The sequence below is a fragment of the Anas platyrhynchos genome, chromosome 33 (assembly GCF_047663525.1).
Source record: "Anas platyrhynchos isolate ZD024472 breed Pekin duck chromosome 33, IASCAAS_PekinDuck_T2T, whole genome shotgun sequence".
Taxonomy (NCBI): Eukaryota; Metazoa; Chordata; class Aves; order Anseriformes; family Anatidae; genus Anas; species Anas platyrhynchos.
The window spans coordinates 6,128,494-6,149,769 of record NC_092618.1 but is presented as its reverse complement, the minus strand read 5'-3'; the positions used below and the strand labels follow the sequence as shown (position 1 = coordinate 6,149,769).

At 41.3% G+C, this 21,276-nt stretch overlaps 1 protein-coding gene and 2 long non-coding RNA genes across 3 annotated transcripts in view; 2 read left to right on the top strand and 1 right to left on the bottom strand.

The window, feature by feature from the left end:
* LOC140000122 (protein YIF1B-like) overlaps nt 1-21,276 on the top strand; it is a 159,383-nt gene that overhangs the window by 86,802 nt on the left and 51,305 nt on the right. The window lies entirely within an intron of this gene.
* Nucleotides 1,395-9,717, bottom strand: LOC140000291 (uncharacterized). The gene is made up of 5 exons (XR_011805462.1): nt 7,298-9,717; nt 6,296-6,449; nt 5,393-5,471; nt 3,801-3,873; nt 1,395-1,631 (listed from the first exon to the last, which is right to left on the bottom strand). It is a non-coding gene; the product is annotated as an uncharacterized lncRNA (long non-coding RNA).
* On the top strand, nt 15,222-19,503 carry LOC140000328 (uncharacterized). The gene is made up of 3 exons (XR_011805487.1): nt 15,222-15,507; nt 17,027-17,099; nt 19,270-19,503. It is a non-coding gene; the product is annotated as an uncharacterized lncRNA (long non-coding RNA).

Sequence of the window (21,276 nt, the reverse complement as noted above, 5' to 3'; positions counted from 1 at the left end):
ATTTGAAGGAGATTCATCCCTCCCCTGTTCTCTAATGACAGCAACCTTCTTGGAGATGTGCTCTCGCTGTCCTCACTGCTCTCACCACTCTCCTCCGTATCACATGTGCTAAGCAAGGGAGATGAGCAAGAGGGTGTAGAATCACTGATGTCATCTGCATGTCTCTGTCTGCAAGCAAGCATATAAACCAGAAAGTTAAAAAGAAAATAGAGCAGATACTAAGTAACACCAAAAATTAAGGGAATTCTATCTCAAAATTTACTCTGAGATCTATTTTCCAGTCCATTGTACTCCTTAGGAATCTGATTTCAAAGGCCATGACATGATTTTCCTCGTGACAACTGTCTGCTTTCAAGAATGCTCAACAAAATATCTGGCAATCAACAGCATTCTCTACGCACTAACTGCTTACAGAATCCAAAAAGCCTTTATCATTACTAAGGCAATTTATGATTTCATTTAGATCTTTTATTGTTTAAGGTTAACTTCATATAGAAACATTAGTTGATTCCAAACAGAAACTAGAGTCAGTATTTGAGTGATAACTTTTTTTTTTTTTTTAATCCAACAAAACTTCCATAAAGCCTCTCCCTCTAAATCGAATAAAATTATTTTCGGTTTTAAGAAAATAATTTGTATCCTTCAAGATTAAATAGTGTGACTAAGATTTTTAAGGGGGGATTCTGGCTTCAGTTCCAGAACCAAAGAATTTCAGTTACAGAAACTCAGACACTACCTCCATAATCATCTTATCAGCGACCCACAAATATTGGATTTAAAAAAGAAACCAACTTAAAAGTATCCACCTCCTGCCCTCCAAATATTTCTTTCCTCTCTATCCTCAGACTACCAAAGTACCGATCATAAACTTACTCTGTAATTACCACTAAACTGAAAACCCTTTGAAGCATTATGCAGTAAGGAGACTGACAGCTCTACGGATAAGTAAGAGCTATCACTAGCCATACACCAACCTGGCACGTCTTCTATATTTTTGTGACCCAGCATTTTCAAGTGACTCTTTCTGTCTGACAGAACAGGGCTGGCCCGAGTTAGTCCTCTCTCGATCTCTTTGTCTTACTGAAAGGAAAGAATTTAGAATAATGATACAGATACATTTAAGAGAGGAGGATATCAAAAGATAAAGAAAATGCCACGTGTTTCACTCATCCCTAATTCCAGAAGAATTTTTAACCATTTTTGCTTTTCATCAGTGCATGGTACAAGTGGAAAACTACGCCCTTTTTAAAGGTGAACTGAAAATCACAAGAGCAAGACTATTAAGTGTGATTAATTACTGTTATATCAAGGATACATAGCACTAAGTAGGCCAAACAGCAAAGAAATACAATGGGCACAGGACACATGTGTCTGATAAAAACAGCGAAGTTCATGTGCAGAATGAAGGTACAGAACTGAAACAGAACTGTGTGCGCAAACACATGTATTTGCATTGAAAAAAATTATCTCACTTATGTGCAAGAAATAAGGTTTTAAGAGAAACTGTGCGTTCAACCTACTTTCCATAGGAGCTTGGTAGCGGTCAACAGGTTTCCTCCGTCGAAGGTTGTAACGCCTTGGAACATCTTCACCGTCATTTTCTTTGTTCTCACTTCCTCTTGATGTTTGTACTGTACCACAAAATGACACCGAATCGTTAAGTACTTTTGCAAATTATATGAAATCCAAAATGCATTACACAGATGCCTGTAAGTTTTATTATTATCATTATTTTAATGACACAGTGGATCCTGCAAAACCTTAAGATGAATTTATGCAAGTCACGTTTCAGAAATCACAAATCCTAGCAGATGAGCATGCATCTAGACATTGTCTGTCCTCTCTGAAACTGCTGATGGACTTGTCGTCAGCCTCAGTGTTTAACAACAGGCAAAATTCTGTCATATTGCTTAGCTAAGATGCAGATCTTCTGAAAACAGCTATTTCAGAAAGTCACTTCTTAGTTTGAGAAAGTGTTTAATGGAAAGGGTTTTAATAATCTGTAGTGCTAAGACTAAGCACAGTAATCTAAGTCCAAGTCTAGCTCTGCCACAAATTCTGTGAGCAATAATGGGCCAGACACAGGCTTGAAGCTCACCAATGAGAAAACAATGCCAAATGCACATAAGCTTAGGCCATTAGCTTCTGTCAAGTAACCTGAAGTTGTTTCATGAAAGATGGTAAAAAACACAAAAACCAGAGTGCAATTATCTACTGGGTTCTGGTGAATATCCTCTCACGTTAACAGCAGGACACCGAGGAAGGAACATACATACTCCGTTCACCTACCTGTTTGCCAAAAGGACTTATCTTTTTTTCTTGGAAAGCACCGCCCTCTTTGGTTTTTATTTTTTAACCCCAAAGGTTGCATTGCTTTCTGAATGCAAGGTAGGTGCCATGGGGTATACAGACAGCACACGGAAAACTGAGTGATCAGTAAATGAGTTTGTGATCACTACCATCTCCAGTCCTTGGTGTTCCAACACTTCTATCACAAAAGCACGAATTTCTCTGCTTTATTGCTCCACTAACCCTTTCCTTTGTTCCAGTAACTTCCTTTGTAACAACACTGACACTTTCCTCACTCTTTTCTGGCGTATTTTTCATTATAAAAGTATATTCTAGCTCTTTCCTGATTTAAAATTGTAGTTTGCATTTTGATCATCAATTAATTGCCCCGGGCTCATTTCCCATTCAACGTGCTATTTAAAACTCCTCTCTACAAGTCTCTACTCTCTACTGCACAGCTCCCTGAAACCCACACACTTTAACCAAGCTTCTCCCTCTAGACTGGCCCCCGCCTTGTATTCAAGCTACTCTTATTCAGACTTTGAGCTAATGTTTTCCTAACTAAACCTCCAAAGAAGTCAACTCTGCTTCTCCCTTACTAGTCCATGGCCCAGCCATTCTTCCTCCGAAGAACTTCCCTCGGGTTCCCACCTGCCACTGTGCATCTCTCTGCTCCTCTGGGCCTCTGAAGGGAGGAGCAAAGTATTTTCTGGGGCTCAGCCTCCTGTCACTGTCTCTCTGAGCTCCTTTGCAGGTGTGCAGGTGAGCTCTCTCACATAATCTAACTTGTCAGCTCATCTACTGCAACACCCTTTTCGGTCCTTAAGTACAGTCTTGCCCTGTTCTGATCTGTTTAGAAAGCTCCTACAAGGATGATCTAATTTACTGCCTTAATCACAACTAACATTCTTCTTAAAAACTGTAAGTTTTCCCATCACTTCCAAGTTAATATGGCCTTTCGTGGCTTAACCTCATTCCACAAGTCACTGAGTACCCAGATGACAGCTCCTAATTACAGGCCCTGACAGCAGCTTACGGTGACTGCCTCCTAAACGCAGAAACGCACAACGCTATCCTCCCTCCTGCTGAGCTTCACGCTTGGGAGGAGCTTTTCATAAACATCTGGCAGCCTATCTACCTTGCTTCCTGAAAATTCTTGCTGTGCTGCTCAAAACCATGAAAACTGTCACGCTCCTGCTGTAGCGGTATCACCGTTTCGCATGCTGAGTAATAGTAACGCTGTCCATTTCTTTCCATTCCCACCTGTCTACAACCATCTGTTGCCTTTTATCTTGTAAGCAGTTTGGAAAAGCACTGTTGTTTTTGGTGTTTTTTTTTTTTTTCACCTTTCAGCTCACTACAGTACAGCCCCAGAGCTCATACTAAGGCTTGTGAAGTCAATAGCAACACAGAATTTTTACAGAAGACAAATACCCAGTAGATTAGCTTCTTTCAATTGTTTAAGGCTTTTGGTTAGAACAGAGTAAAGAAAACTTAAAACCAGAACTCACCAATCTCATCTGGACTGCCAGGTCCAGTTCTTTCAAAGTCTGACTTCACTCAGGTGAAGATATCAAGGTTCTCCTAATTCCAAGCAGCAAGAAAGATCGGTCACAAACGTGCAGAAAAACAGACGTGCATACACGTACATCCACTGACAGACACGTCTGTCTGTTGATGCTTACACAGTAACATTATCGAGGCACCCCGTATACACACAAAAAATAAATTATTGCACAAGAGGAGAGAATGGGAATATGATTGCATGCACCCACAATCAGCAACAAGAGTTTCTGCTCTAAACCAGGGCTCGGTACATGCAGTGGTTAAATACTTGCCCAGATACACAACTGAGTGCATTAGTTAATCAGAGGTTAATAACCTACAGCGTGACAGAACCAAGGAAAAAGAACTACCTTTCTAGCAGACATACCAAAAGAAATCATACAGGCGTGTGAGAGATGCTAATAAAAAGTACTGTGGACAATTCTGGATTAATTTCACAGCCCTGGGCAACCAGCTCTAGGTGTCCCTGCTTGAGCAGGGGAGGGTTGGACCAGGTGACCTCCAGAGGCCCCTTCTAACCTCAACCATTCTGTGATTTGAGAGAAAAAAAAAGGGAATTCAGAGCTAAACTAGAAGCTATGAAAGTAGGTTATCGGGAAGTTTTAAAATGATGTGCCTATCCTTCAAAAGAACAGTAATTTAATAAAATAGTTGAATTTAATAGAGCAAAACTAAGACAGAGGAAGTATGATTGCTGCATACAACTTTAACAGGGGTTCCTCTAGAGACAGGGGTTTATTTAAGCTCTCAGGCAAGGCCAGCACACAAACAAATATACATAAAGTAGCCATCAGTTCATTCAGCTGGAAATTTGAAAGGCTTCAAGTTCCTGAAAACTCTGGGAGCAGTTTGCAACCAAGGAAGAATTCTAAAATGCAAGTTAGGTCAATTAAAGAAAACAGCTCCATTTGCCTGTAACAGATGATTAAAGCTACATGATACTGGAGATTCTTTGTGAGCTCTCAGGAAAAAAAACGTTAACAGGAATCAAAATTCGAGTGAGTGACCAACACAGGAAGCTATGCACTGCCTTTTGTTAAGCTTTCCAAGTAAGTGCGTTCCTGAGCATGACGAGAAATATGATTTAGGAGTTAAGGAGAAAAAGCTAAACAGCTTAAACTTCCAAGCTGATGGAAAGCAGCAGTCTTTTTGCATATTCAGTCCCCCAGGCAGAGCTTTTAGTAACATTTGGAGTAAAAACCCAAGTCCGAAACAGCCGTTTGTAAACAGCGTCCATTCAAAAAGCAGAAGGCAATTCAGAAACTGGAGTGGAAGACATGCATTTCAGCATCTCCCCGTTATCCCACATCTTCTGCAGAAGATGCTTCCTCCACTCTTAAAAGATATCTGGAGCACAACCCTATCAGTAAGACATGAAGATATAACCAGAGAGCAAGACCAAATGGTAGTTTAGACCACACTATTCTTTGGAAGGAGGTTATTTCAGTTCAATTAAAATTACAACTAAGTTACTTCCCTACGTGAAATACTCTACAAAAATGGCAAACTGACGGAGTATTTGCTCTGTCATTTGTACCTCAACATCTTCCCAACATCTTTGGTATCTACGCATCTGCTCCATTTCATCCATTTTTTGTAGCACAACTTCCGCAGTACTAAGATACAAAGTTGACATGTAAGAGCAAAGTTAGGCATGTATGAAAAAAATAAAACAGCACACACAATCAATAAGAGATTTTAATGTAGTATGCACAAAACAAAAGTCATTGACACTTAGCCAAGATTTTAGACATTACCAAAAAATTAGGTCAAATCTTTAGTTTTGATAGAGATTTAAGAACAAGCTTTTGAGGATTTGCAAACATACGCTGTTTTCAGGTTTATTTTCCCCTCTTACTGAGCACATTTAAAAAATATATATATTTAAATGCAGGAGGAAAATAAGAATTCTGACATCCTAGTAAGATGATATAAAAAAATTATGTCAACTTTTAATCCTACTTAAGTTGCTCTGCACAGTAGCATTAAGTCATTTTTTGTTAACCAAGGAAAGGCTGTTTGTTCTTCTCTACACGGGAATCTAAGTTTCGTGTTGTAGAAAATGATGAAATGAAAGGAAAGCAAATTCTGAAGCAGAAAACAATTTTGGCTTCAGAAACAGAAATAAACCATGGACAGAAATGCAGAATCGCTAGGACTACTTTGCTTTGACTGTATCAAACCGTCCTCAGTTTCTTAACCAAGCATTACATTCACTTTTGTGAGTATGGAACAAAAAGTTCATTAAAAATGACGGCACTTCTGATGCTAAGAAAACTGCCAAATGGGGAAAACTCAACAAATTGAACTCTCAATGCCAGGAGCAGCCATACCTCTTTGCTGTCAAAAAAAAGAGCAAGTCAAGGCCAACATCATGCCATAGTGCAAAGGCTTGCTAAGAAAGATCATTTTAAGAGGTCTGCAAGAAAAGATGACTTACTTTGTTATAAGTTTGTCAAATAGAATGGACGAGTTAGTAGTAGAGTACCGACTGCGTTGGACTCTACAGCTGCGGCGCAGCTCCAAGTCCCTGTTTTCTCCATGGACTCGTCTCATAGTTTTTGCACCAGCTCTACTCCTCAATGTTCTGGTGACTGAAACGCGGAAAAAGTATTTTGAAACAGTCACGATGGGATTCTCCTTATTTCACCATTGCTCTTGTAAAATGTAAACAAACAAAAAAGGCACCCTGAAGTGGATTGATTTTTCTTTAAATTTCAGATCAGAAGTTGTTGACACAACCGCTGCATTACACTTATTTATCGCTCTGCACGTTTAAACTGTCTACTTAAAAACTGTGACCTGTAGAGAAATTTTAAAGAGACTGAAAGCTAGCCAGACAAAAACAAACACACAACTTTTGTTCCATGCAGGAGGGAAATTTACTCCAGTTATTTCTGTCTTGGAAAAGTGAGAACAATCAACACCTTTCTCTAAGGTGTTTTCACTCCATTCATGTCAAACTGTATCTAACAGTGCTCAAAAAAAACACTATTACATTGCAAGCCTCTTCCTAAGAGGTGTATGTTTTATTACTCTGTTTATGCATGCAGCACTTTCATTTCCTGCATTATGATCTGACAGCTCAAGGAGGTAAGAATCGTTTCAAGAGAAACACCCAAACACCAGATAACTCAAACTCGTGCTTTTTAGAAAAAAGCCTGCCCATTGTTTACCGTACAGCACCCTTTGGCACAGGTTTGTTGCTTGCACTGTCATTAAAAGAGCCAAGAGGACAAGGGGAAGGGAAGAGCTACACCACTGTGGTGGTAGGATCACAGCTAAGGTTTAGTTTTGTGGTTGCCACCTATAAAACTAAGTTTAAACTTACCAAGTATCAATTTACTTTGCACAATTAGAACAGTTTGCTTTGTGCCTACGAAGCTGCAATTCACACTGCTCCCTCCCCAAGGAATTCATAAAATCTCCTATTTGCACCTACCTCTCTTCACAGAAAAGTCACTGATGAGTGAATTCAGCTGACTACAGAAGGCTTTGGGGCCAAATGAAAGCGATGGAGTGACCAAGTGCCATCCTCTTCAGTAACCAGCATAAATCGGTATCCCGGGGAGTTACAGCCACTTGCCTGTGTTATATTCTTTTTTTTGTTCCAATTTCGGCTTTCTCAACTGCCTACATTAAGAAAGAGGACAGGGGAGAGAAGGGAGAAGAGACTTTTTGTATTAGACCCATCAAGGATGGGAAATTTCACCATGTTTACAAGCCAGTGCTCCATGGTATACAAAGAGAAGCCTGTAGGCCTCACGGAGGATCCAGATCCCAAGTCTGTTGTGTACCATATACATGCGGTTCTGTATGTACCCACATTTCCTAGCTTGCTCATGTTGAATTCTCAAATTTATGAGCAATAGCACCCAAGTGGAAAAGATACATGTCCTGGTTTCAGTTAGGACAGTTAGTTCTCCTAGTAGCGGGTAGGTTGCTATGTTTTGGCTTAGGATGTGTAAAAGGATGTTTAGAAGAGTGCTGATACCACCCCGATGTTTCAATTGCTGCAGAGCAGTACTTACAACAAGCCAAGGACCTTTCGGTGTCTCACTGTCCTACTAGCGATCAGAATTGGCACACAGCAACAGCTGCAAGGGGACAGATTCAGGATGGCCGACCCCAACTGGCCAAAGAATTCCATGCACACAGAAATCACACACACAATTTCTAGGTTGGAAGAGACCTCAAGATCATCGAGTCCAACCTCTGACCTAACGCTAACAGTCCCCACTAAACCATATCCCTAAGCTCTACATCTAAACGTCTTTTGAAGACTTCCAGGGATGGTGACTCCACCACCTCCCTGGGCAGCCCGTTCCAGTGCCTAACAACCCTTTTGGTAAAGAAGTTCTTCCTAACTGTAATACACAATAAATGTTTGTTCATTGTCTTTTGTAAAAACAAGGAGTTCTGTTTGAGGAACAGGAGTGGTGAAAACTCCCTGCTGAAGTAAGGAGCTGTATAATGCTTAGCTAGACACTATGAAAATTCCTTTGCTTAATGTAACAAAAAAAAGAACCCTCTCCCCTTCTCTCCTTCTGCATCTCAGTTGCCTCTTTTGTTCAAAAAACACTGCTGCAAAGTTCATGTAACCATCTCCTGATAAGTTGTTAAACTAGTGTATCAACATCTTGCCTTCCTGTCTCACGCTGGGCCAACATGACCAAATAAAGAAAGAAGTTGAACCACAACGCCGAGGAAGACTACGGCCTTCATCTTCACGACCACCAGAGGGACAGAGACGACCCCCTAGCAACAGTGCACGCAGTCGCAGAACATACCCGGACGTGCTGCGTAATCCTGAAATCACCAAGATATAAAAAGGGATGCTGGCGGGGGTGAGGTGCGCGCCGTTGGCGGAGCCGAGACTCCGTTGCCGCCCAGCGCTGTTTTGCTTGCTGTTGCTTACTCAATAACTTCCTTTCTATTATTAATGCAATGCTCTCCGAAAATTAATTAAGGGGGCAACTTATAACAAATTTGGTGCCGTGACTCGGATGAAGGCAATCTGATTGAAAGACCTTCGGAGGGGGCGCCCCGCTGATTTCAGCGGCCTTCGCTAGGACTACTTTCATTCAAATCCTTCACCGACGAACCCTAAATTCGGCAGCAAGCAAATAAAGCCGGCAACCCCTAGTAATCTTTGTGCACGAAGACCGAACGAAGACTCAGGAGTGAGTAAGTATAGGCCGGTGATCCGTTCGGTTGGGGTTGGGTATCCTGGAGCGTAGCGTTGTGAGACGTCCAATTGCGGACGAAGCGAGTGCGGACCCCTCGGTAGTGCAGTTCCCACATCCCGCGAGGGACTGGGCCACGAAAAGGGGGAAGCGATTTGTGTGTGTGTGTGTGAAGGCCCTCCAGAAGATGGGACAGAAGAGTAAGCCTTCTGGTCCCATGGGCAGGGTAACGTCTGATGTTAGGTTACCCTGGGATTAATGATTAAAAATTGGCAGGATTCCCCTTTTAGGCGGGGAAGCAATAAAGTAAAAATGATACATTATTGTGTTGAAGTTTGGGGTGGTAAACAGATTCGAGGAGACCACCTTTACTGGCCCGTATTTGGGTCCTTTGAAGATTGGGTTTGCCAGGCCCTAAATATTTATGTAAACTCAAAGGAACCTTTTAGTTTGGAAGAAAGTGAATATGCACATTTGTGGATCAGCTCAGAAACTCGAGCCAATTTATATCTTCTAAAAGAAAAAGGAGGGAATGGGAGGCACAAGAAAAACCGAAAATTAGAGATCCCAGCCCCACTGCCTCCCTATATTTCACCACCACCATCTGCAGCCCCTCTGACTCCCGGGCTTCCTAATCCGCAACCCCAGGGAGACTGATAGCGACTCTGACTCTAGCGTTCAGGGACCAGTGACTAGGAATATGTGGCCGTCCCCATTAACTCTGGGGACGTCCGAGATTTTAAGAAAGACAGGAGGAGGGTAAGCGAGCTTTAATGGCAACTGGCACAATGTTTCCAGCTGCTGAGGAATAATTCTAACTGGAATAATAACTGTACATTGCATATCGTATATATAAAAGCCCGGGCATTTTTGTTAAAGTGTTCTTTTATACCTGTGTTAATATGTAAATATGTAAATATAAGAACTGCCATTGAGGTGTATGTTTAAGGGAACAAAATTTTCCCAGGCATATTATCGGCTCATCAGGTTTAAATGTTCCCAGTGTAATTGTCTACAGGCAGTTAATTTACAGTGGTCTGATTTTACTTGTGTATCTATATATTGTGGATTTTGGAGGGATTGGGATTGACTAGTAAAGAGCTTCTAGGAAAACGGTGGAATATTAACCACTGTAGATTACAATAGGAAAAGTTCAAAGCAAAGAAATCCCGAGGAAAAGCCCCCTAGGATGTATACTAACACATTGGAGGGATATAGTGGGATGAGAGGGTACAGAGAGTAAAAGAACCCTTATCAAATATTGTAATCAGTGGTGGCCACTTTATAAACTAGAGGATGGAGCGGAGTGGCTCCTAAATGGAACTACTAATTATAACACCATATTACAGTTAACGTTGTTTTTGTGGAAAGAAGGAAAACAGGATGAAATGTTGTATATTGATGTTGTTTCAGCATCTTGGAGGGAAAAGGTACGGAATTAAGTTGGCCCCTGACTGAGCCTTTGATGTCGGCATTAGAAAAGTAAAGGCTAGAGAAAGATAAAGGAAGTGTTCAAAGGTTTGTTGAAAGTGTTAAAGGTATTCGAAGTTGAATGAGCAGGGAAAGGTGATGTAGGCATTATCTAAGTAACAGTCTAGAAGTTTTGGTATATTTGCATATTTGCTGTGGTGTTTGTTCAGTTTCCCAAGCATCGGGGAGGGGGGAACAGCCTGCTCCACCAGGGGCCTCTCCAGCGGCCGCAGGGGGGCTTCGGCTCCAGCGCCTGGAGCGCCTCCTCCCCCTCCTTCTGCACTGACTTTGGTGTCTGCAGGGGGGGTTTCTTGCTCTCCAAACTGCTGTTGAGCAGCAGGTTTTTGTTTGTTTGTTTGTTTGTTTGTTTGGATTGGCTCTGGGCAGCAGTGGGCCCCTTTAGGGCCAGATGAAATTGTCCCTTATCTACCATGGGGAGGTTTCTGTTTTTTGTTTTTGTTTTTTTTTTCACGGGGGCTGCCACTGCAGTTTCCCATCCCCACACCCGTCACACCCCCCCCATACCTTGCCATCAAACCCAATATACTGGGGCAGCTAAGTGATTACTGACTTGTAAAGTATCAGGGATTAAATTAACTAATGAAACCCTAAATGTGATGGGGGTAGAAGGGACTGGGATAACAGTGCCACTTTTGGGGGATACCAAGCTGAGACTAGGGGATAAAATGATCACTGGGCAATTATTGTATGTATCCAAGGCAGAGACTAACTTGTTGGGAAGGGATTTGATGATTAAATTGGGCATTCAACTAGTAAATTGTTAGACTGGAATAACAGTGTTATTAATGGAGTGCTCTCTGGCCCTGAGAGCAAACATACATGTATATTCACCTCTGACTGGAAAGACCCTGAAATGGGGGCGGAAGCAACAATATAGGTGGACAGTTTTACCTCAGAAGTTTACAGGGCCACCTATCTATTTGGGTAAATTCTAAAAAAGATTTTGGAGCAATTACAACCTCCCAAGGAGGTATTAATGTTACAAATATGTGGATCATTTTAAGGAAAATCGATACTCCCTGATGGGAGAGATATGCTGAATAAAGTGATAATGAGGCAAATATTAACTGTTTTACATCAGAAGAGTCATTGGGAGGTGCAAGCAATGTGTGATGTTGTTCTAAGAAAGCATGTCTGTGTAGGAGTATATACTTTAGGGAAGCACACATGCAGAGGATGTACTACTATATGTCAAAGGGTAAATAAAAAGGTCTTCTGTAACCTATCTAGAGGGGGACGGGAGCCAGGGCTTTGACCTTTCCAAAGTATACAGGTAGACTTTACTGAGTTACTTGTTTGTCCTAATTGACCACATGACTGAATGGGTGTAAAGCTTTACTGCAAGGATCAAAGCAGGCCTTAGAGATTGAGTGGGATTTTCACAGACCCTGGCACCCCTCCTCTTCTGGAAAGGAAGAGTGAATGAATGGTGAAATTAAGAAACAACTAACAAAACTTGTGCTGGAAACTAAGGCTTCTTGGGTAAAATGCTTACCTCTTGCACTGTTAAACATATGGACACAGCCCAGAACTGAGGTAGGAATTTCTCCTTTTGAAATACTATATGGTATGCCCTATGACTTGGAATTGCCACTTGATCACCCTCAATTCTAATTAAGACTTGGAAAGAGACTTCTTTAACACCACTATGGGGAAGGCCCCTATGTTGTTTTGCTTACCACAGAAACGGCTGTTCGAACTGCGGAGAAAGGATGGACGCATGCCAACCGTGTGAAAGGCCCAATCTGGGAAGGTAAATGGGAGGCAGCTCCAGGCCCTGACGACTTGAAGCTGACACTAAGACGGACTCGATAAGTATTTTATATTATCTGTGTATCGTGGGAAGGGGAGGAGGCCCTGTTTCAAAGGCTCCCTAGTAGGTTCCCCTGAAGAACACTGCTGCTGCCAAGAAGAACCGATACCTTGTAGTTCGCTGCAACCGAACTGACAAGTGAGGCGGAGAAGTGAAAACAGTGGGGGACTGAGGGGCCGACAATTTAGATGGGCTCCGACCACCTCCTATGATACATGGGAGTCAGTATCATCGTTTTGGTCAGCTATGGGTCTGCGCATCCCCATCAGCCTTTTAAGTGGAGCTTGGTCAGATGGGAGAATTAATTCATCATCCAGCAAACAACGACAGCAGGTGCTCCCAGTTTCTGCATCACATTATGTGACCTGGTGTCAGTGCAGCCATGCTTTAACTGATCAGGATTTTATTTCTGCCCAAGTTCTAACCCAGGAAAGGGGTACTGTATTTACCCGAACGTGTATTACTGTGCATACCAGGGGTGTGAAACCGTTGCTACAGACTGGACACTCAGGGCTGGTTGGGATAAAATTTTACAAGTGGGATATGGGCCGCAAGGTTGTAACCAACAAGCAGATCCCCGTTACAGGTGGCGAGGGCATGGTATAGGGTATACAGGAACCTTCCATGGAAATAAAAAGTTTGCAAGGTTCTATATATATAACAAACTTGGACGATACTAGCTGGGTACTAGGAAAAATGTGAGGTGTCAGATTTTACAAACACAGAACAGATAGGGGAGGACTCGTACTAATAAAAAGGAGGATGCTGATAGGCCCCAGGCAGTAGGACCAAATGAGGTATTGTCAGAAAGTGTCCAGGGAATCCAGCCTGCAGAAAATACTACAGTGCCAACCCTCGGCAGCCCTACGAGCTCAGGTAAAGCCGAGAATGATAACATAGCTGAGAATAACATATGGGGGTGTCGTGAATGCCAGCTACCAATTATTAAACAAAACAAACCCAAATGTAACAAAACACTGTTGATTATGCTTTAGTATAAGGCCTTCATATTATGATGCTATCGGGAATCCTGGGGAGCCCTCCCACACAAACGAGAACAACCCTCTACAATGCAGTTGGGGAAAAGACATAAGGGTAACACTAACACAAGTCACTGGAGGTGGGAGGTGTGTGGGCATGGTTCCTAGTGGGAAGTGTCACCTATGTAATATCATGGAGAATGGAAAACAATCAGCTGAATGGTTAATCCCAGCCAACAACGCTAGGTGGGTTTGTTCGTGAGTGGGCGTAACTCCTTGTCTATCACTAAAACTCTTTAATGCGTCTCGTGATTTTTGTATACAGGTGATAATTATACCAAGGATTCTATACCACCCTGAGGATTGTATGTATACCCAGCACACAGTGGCAAGGCATCATCTGGAAAGACAGGAACGGTTCACGGCTCTAACTTTGGCCACCCTAATAATCCTGGGAGGAGCTAGAGTGGGGACCAGGGTAGCCTCATTGGTTAAACAAAATCAAGAATTTACTTCCTTACGCATTGCTGTGGACGAGGACCTGACCCAAATTGAACAATTCATCTCGGCCCTGGAAAATCTATCAGGCCGTTTTCAGAGGTAGTGTTACAAAATCGTAGGGGATTAGATTTGGTATTTTTTACAACAGGATGGGCTGTGTGCAGCCCTGAAAGAGGAGTGCTATATGTATACTGATCACACTGGAGTGGTAAGAAATACAATGGCAAGACCCAGGGAAGGGTTGGAAAAAAAAAAAAAAGGAAACAGGAGAATGAAGCCCGACGGAGCTGGTATGAATCTTGGTTTAATTATTCACCTTAGCTTACTACTTTATTATCAACAATAACAGGACCTTTGTTGTTATTAATAATAGCACTAACTTTTGGACCATGTATTTTTAATAAATTGATTGCGATTGTAAAGGGATGTTTAGAAGCGGCAAATTTAATGCTCATACATGCCAAATACGAGCCAATAAGTACCAGCGAAGGAATCGAGGAAACATTAGTTCTTAGTAGCCAGGCATTGCAGAGCTTCAATGAACAAAATGAGTAACTAAAAGAAAAAGGAGGGATTGTAATACACGATAAATGTTTGTTCATTGTCTTTTGTAAAAACAAGGAGTTCCGCTTGAGGAGCGGGAGTTGCGAAGGCTCCCTGCTGAAGTAAGGAGCTGTATAATGCTTGGCTAGACACTATGAAAATTCTTTTGCTTAATGTAACAAAAAAGAGAACCCCCTCCCCTTCTCTCCTTCTGCATCTCAGTTGCCTCTTTTGTTCAAAGACCCTGCTGCAAAGCTCATGTAACCATCTCCTGAAAGTTGTTAAACTAGTGTATCAACATCCTGCCTTCCTGTCTCACGCTGGGCCAACATGACCAACTAAAGAAAGAAGTTGAACCACAACGCCGAGGAAGACTACGGCCTTCATCTTCACGACCACCAGAGGGACAGAGACGACCCCCTAGCAACAGTGCACGCAGTCGCAGAACATACCCGGACGTGCTGCGTAATCCTGAAATCACCAAGATATAAAAAGGGATGCTGGCGGGGGTGAGGTGCGCGCTGTTGGCGGAGCCGAGACTCCGTGGCCGCCCAGCGCTGTTTTGCTTGCTGTTGCTTACTCAATAAATTCCTTTCTATTATTAATGCAATGCTCTCTGAAAATTAATTAAGGGGGCAATTTATAACACTTTTCTTGATTACTAACAAGTCTCCATTTTCCATGACTTAATGCTACTGTGCAGAGCAACTTAAGTAGGATTAAAAGTTGACATAATTTTTTTATATCATCTTACTAGGATGTCAGAATTCTTATTTTCCTCCTGCATTTAAATATATATATTTTTTAAATGTGCTCAGTAAGAGGGGAAAATAAACCTGAAAACAGCGTATGTTTGCAAATCCTCAAAAGCTTGTTCTTAAATCTCTATCAAAACTAAAGATTTGACCTAATTTTTTGGTAATGTCTAAAATCTTGGCTAAGTGTCAATGACTTTTGTTTTGTGCATACTACATTAAAATCTCTTATTGATTGTGTGTGCTGTTTTATTTTTTTCATACATGCCTAACTTTGCTCTTACATGTCAACTTTGTATCTTAGTACTGCGGAAGTTGTGCTACAAAAAATGGATGAAATGGAGCAGATGCGTAGATACCAAAGATGTTGGGAAGATGTTGAGGTACAAATGACAGAGCAAATACTCCGTCAGTTTGCCATTTTTGTAGAGTATTTCACGTAGGGAAGTAACTTAGTTGTAATTTTAATTGAACTGAAATAACCTCCTTCCAAAGAATAGTGTGGTCTAAACTACCATTTGGTCTTGCTCTCTGGTTATATCTTCATGTCTTACTGATAGGGTTGTGCTCCAGATATCTTTTAAGAGTGGAGGAAGCATCTTCTGCAGAAGATGTGGGATAACGGGGAGATGCTGAAATGCATGTCTTCCACTCCAGTTTCTGAATTGCCTTCTGCTTTTTGAATGGACGCTGTTTACAAACGGCTGTTTCGGACTTGGGTTTTTACTCCAAATGTTACTAAAAGCTCTGCCTGGGGGACTGAATATGCAAAAAGACTGCTGCTTTCCATCAGCTTGGAAGTTTAAGCTGTTTAGCTTTTTCTCCTTAACTCCTAAATCATATTTCTCGTCATGCTCAGGAACGCACTTACTTGGAAAGCTTAACAAAAGGCAGTGCATAGCTTCCTGTGTTGGTCACTCACTCGAATTTTGATTCCTGTTAACGTTTTTTTTCCTGAGAGCTCACAAAGAATCTCCAGTATCATGTAGCTTTAATCATCTGTTACAGGCAAATGGAGCTGTTTTCTTTAATTGACCTAACTTGCATTTTAGAATTCTTCCTTGGTTGCAAACTGCTCCCAGAGTTTTCAGGAACTTGAAGCCTTTCAAATTTCCAGCTGAATGAACTGATGGCTACTTTATGTATATTTGTTTGTGTGCTGGCCTTGCCTGAGAGCTTAAATAAACCCCTGTCTCTAGAGGAACCCCTGTTAAAGTTGTATGCAGCAATCATACTTCCTCTGTCTTAGTTTTGCTCTATTAAATTCAACTATTTTATTAAATTACTGTTCTTTTGAAGGATAGGCACATCATTTTAAAACTTCCCGATAACCTACTTTCATAGCTTCTAGTTTAGCTCTGAATTCCCTTTTTTTTTCTCTCAAATCACAGAATGGTTGAGGTTAGAAGGGGCCTCTGGAGGTCACCTGGTCCAACCCTCCCCTGCTCAAGCAGGGACACCTAGAGCTGGTTGCCCAGGGCTGTGAAATTAATCCAGAATTGTCCACAGTACTTTTTATTAGCATCTCTCACACGCCTGTATGATTTCTTTTGGTATGTCTGCTAGAAAGGTAGTTCTTTTTCCTTGGTTCTGTCACGCTGTAGGTTATTAACCTCTGATTAACTAATGCACTCAGTTGTGTATCTGGGCAAGTATTTAACCACTGCATGTACCGAGCCCTGGTTTAGAGCAGAAACTCTTGTTGCTGATTGTGGGTGCATGCAATCATATTCCCATTCTCTCCTCTTGTGCAATAATTTATTTTTTGTGTGTATATGGGGTGCCTCGATAATGTTACTGTGTAAGCATCAACAGACAGACGTGTCTGTCAGTGGATGTACGTGTATGCACGTCTGTTTTTCTGCACGTTTGTGACCGATCTTTCTTGCTGCTTGGAATTAGGAGAACCTTGATATCTTCACCTGAGTGAAGTCAGACTTTGAAAGAACTGGACCTGGCAGTCCAGATGAGATTGGTGAGTTCTGGTTTTAAGTTTTCTTTACTCTGTTCTAACCAAAAGCCTTAAACAATTGAAAGAAGCTAATCTACTGGGTATTTGTCTTCTGTAAAAATTCTGTGTTGCTATTGACTTCACAAGCCTTAGTATGAGCTCTGGGGCTGTACTGTAGTGAGCTGAAAGGTGAAAAAAAAAAAAAAACACCAAAAACAACAGTGCTTTTCCAAACTGCTTACAAGATAAAAGGCAACAGATGGTTGTAGACAGGTGGGAATGGAAAGAAATGGACAGCGTTACTATTACTCAGCATGCGAAACGGTGATACCGCTACAGCAGGAGCGTGACAGTTTTCATGGTTTTGAGCAGCACAGCAAGAATTTTCAGGAAGCAAGGTAGATAGGCTGCCAGATGTTTATGAAAAGCTCCTCCCAAGCGTGAAGCTCAGCAGGAGGGAGGATAGCGTTGTGCGTTTCTGCGTTTAGGAGGCAGTCACCGTAAGCTGCTGTCAGGGCCTGTAATTAGGAGCTGTCATCTGGGTACTCAGTGACTTGTGGAATGAGGTTAAGCCACGAAAGGCCATATTAACTTGGAAGTGATGGGAAAACTTACAGTTTTTAAGAAGAATGTTAGTTGTGATTAAGGCAGTAAATTAGATCATCCTTGTAGGAGCTTTCTAAACAGATCAGAACAGGGCAAGACTGTACTTAAGGACCGAAAAGGGTGTTGCAGTAGATGAGCTGACAAGTTAGATTATGTGAGAGAGCTCACCTGCACACCTGCAAAGGAGCTCAGAGAGACAGTGACAGGAGGCTGAGCCCCAGAAAATACTTTGCTCCTCCCTTCAGAGGCCCAGAGGAGCAGAGAGATGCACAGTGGCAGGTGGGAACCCGAGGGAAGTTCTTCGGAGGAAGAATGGCTGGGCCATGGACTAGTAAGGGAGAAGCAGAGTTGACTTCTTTGGAGGTTTAGTTAGGAAAACATTAGCTCAAAGTCTGAATAAGAGTAGCTTGAATACAAGGCGGGGGCCAGTCTAGAGGGAGAAGCTTGGTTAAAGTGTGTGGGTTTCAGGGAGCTGTGCAGTAGAGAGTAGAGACTTGTAGAGAGGAGTTTTAAATAGCACGTTGAATGGGAAATGAGCCCGGGGCAATTAATTGATGATCAAAATGCAAACTACAATTTTAAATCAGGAAAGAGCTAGAATATACTTTTATAATGAAAAATACGCCAGAAAAGAGTGAGGAAAGTGTCAGTGTTGTTACAAAGGAAGTTACTGGAACAAAGGAAAGGGTTAGTGGAGCAATAAAGCAGAGAAATTCGTGCTTTTGTGATAGAAGTGTTGGAACACCAAGGACTGGAGATGGTAGTGATCACAAACTCATTTACTGATCACTCAGTTTTCCGTGTGCTGTCTGTATACCCCATGGCACCTACCTTGCATTCAGAAAGCAATGCAACCTTTGGGGTTAAAAAATAAAAACCAAAGAGGGCGGTGCTTTCCAAGAAAAAAAGATAAGTCCTTTTGGCAAACAGGTAGGTGAACGGAGTATGTATGTTCCTTCCTCGGTGTCCTGCTGTTAACGTGAGAGGATATTCACCAGAACCCAGTAGATAATTGCACTCTGGTTTTTGTGTTTTTTACCATCTTTCATGAAACAACTTCAGGTTACTTGACAGAAGCTAATGGCCTAAGCTTATGTGCATTTGGCATTGTTTTCTCATTGGTGAGCTTCAAGCCTGTGTCTGGCCCATTATTGCTCACAGAATTTGTGGCAGAGCTAGACTTGGACTTAGATTACTGTGCTTAGTCTTAGCACTACAGATTATTAAAACCCTTTCCATTAAACACTTTCTCAAACTAAGAAGTGACTTTCTGAAATAGCTGTTTTCAGAAGATCTGCATCTTAGCTAAGCAATATGACAGAATTTTGCCTGTTGTTAAACACTGAGGCTGACGACAAGTCCATCAGCAGTTTCAGAGAGGACAGACAATGTCTAGATGCATGCTCATCTGCTAGGATTTGTGATTTCTGAAACGTGACTTGCATAAATTCATCTTAAGGTTTTGCAGGATCCACTGTGTCATTAAAATAATGATAATAATAAAACTTACAGGCATCTGTGTAATGCATTTTGGATTTCATATAATTTGCAAAAGTACTTAACGATTCGGTGTCATTTTGTGGTACAGTACAAACATCAAGAGGAAGTGAGAACAAAGAAAATGACGGTGAAGATGTTCCAAGGCGTTACAACCTTCGACGGAGGAAACCTGTTGACCGCTACCAAGCTCCTATGGAAAGTAGGTTGAACGCACAGTTTCTCTTAAAACCTTATTTCTTGCACATAAGTGAGATAATTTTTTTCAATGCAAATACATGTGTTTGCGCACACAGTTCTGTTTCAGTTCTGTACCTTCATTCTGCACATGAACTTCGCTGTTTTTATCAGACACGTGTGTCCTGTGCCCATTGTATTTCTTTGCTGTTTGGCCTACTTAGTGCTATGTATCCTTGATATAACAGTAATTAATCACACTTAATAGTCTTGCTCTTGTGATTTTCAGTTCACCTTTAAAAAGGGCGTAGTTTTCCACTTGTACCATGCACTGATGAAAAGCAAAAATGGTTAAAAATTCTTCTGGAATTAGGGATGAGTGAAACACGTGGCATTTTCTTTATCTTTTGATATCCTCCTCTCTTAAATGTATCTGTATCATTATTCTAAATTCTTTCCTTTCAGTAAGACAAAGAGATCGAGAGAGGACTAACTCGGGCCAGCCCTGTTCTGTCAGACAGAAAGAGTCACTTGAAAATGCTGGGTCACAAAAATATAGAAGACGTGCCAGGTTGGTGTATGGCTAGTGATAGCTCTTACTTATCCGTAGAGCTGTCAGTCTCCTTACTGCATAATGCTTCAAAGGGTTTTCAGTTTAGTGGTAATTACAGAGTAAGTTTATGATCGGTACTTTGGTAGTCTGAGGATAGAGAGGAAAGAAATATTTGGAGGGCAGGAGGTGGATACTTTTAAGTTGGTTTCTTTTTTAAATCCAATATTTGTGGGTCGCTGATAAGATGATTATGGAGGTAGTGTCTGAGTTTCTGTAACTGAAATTCTTTGGTTCTGGAACTGAAGCCAGAATCCCCCCTTAAAAATCTTAGTCACACTATTTAATCTTGAAGGATACAAATTATTTTCTTAAAACCGAAAATAATTTTATTCGATTTAGAGGGAGAGGCTTTATGGAAGTTTTGTTGGATTAAAAAAAAAAAAAAAGTTATCACTCAAATACTGACTCTAGTTTCTGTTTGGAATCAACTAATGTTTCTATATGAAGTTAACCTTAAACAATAAAAGATCTAAATGAAATCATAAATTGCCTTAGTAATGATAAAGGCTTTTTGGATTCTGTAAGCAGTTAGTGCGTAGAGAATGCTGTTGATTGCCAGATATTTTGTTGAGCATTCTTGAAAGCAGACAGTTGTCACGAGGAAAATCATGTCATGGCCTTTGAAATCAGATTCCTAAGGAGTACAATGGACTGGAAAATAGATCTCAGAGTAAATTTTGAGATAGAATTCCCTTAATTTTTGGTGTTACTTAGTATCTGCTCTATTTTCTTTTTAACTTTCTGGTTTATATGCTTGCTTGCAGACAGAGACATGCAGATGACATCAGTGATTCTACACCCTCTTGCTCATCTCCCTTGCTTAGCACATGTGATACGGAGGAGAGTGGTGAGAGCAGTGAGGACAGCGAGAGCACATCTCCAAGAAGGTTGCTGTCATTAGAGAACAGGGGAGGGATGAATCTCCTTCAAATGAATATTTAGCCATGTTTAAGTTTATCTAAATTTAACTGTGTGAGTTTATGTCAATTAGTTAGGTCTTCTATATATTAATTAATGTTTTCTACATTTGCTTGGCATTCTTATGAAAAACAAAAATCTTCGAGTTGCATCTTAAAGAAAAAGAAGCCCTATAACTTCTCCTTAATTCAAATCAGGACTTTTCGAGTGAAACTTCAGAAACAGGACCTAAAGAGAGTTCAGAGGGATCAAAAGAAAGTTGGAGGAAGTCAGGGAGATGCAATGCAAATAGATAGTGCGGTAAGTCTTAAACTAATCATCGTGTCAGCGAGTGTTTCCAGGGATTATGAAAGATCTCAGTGTGCCATCTACAACTACCTTTGTTGATGG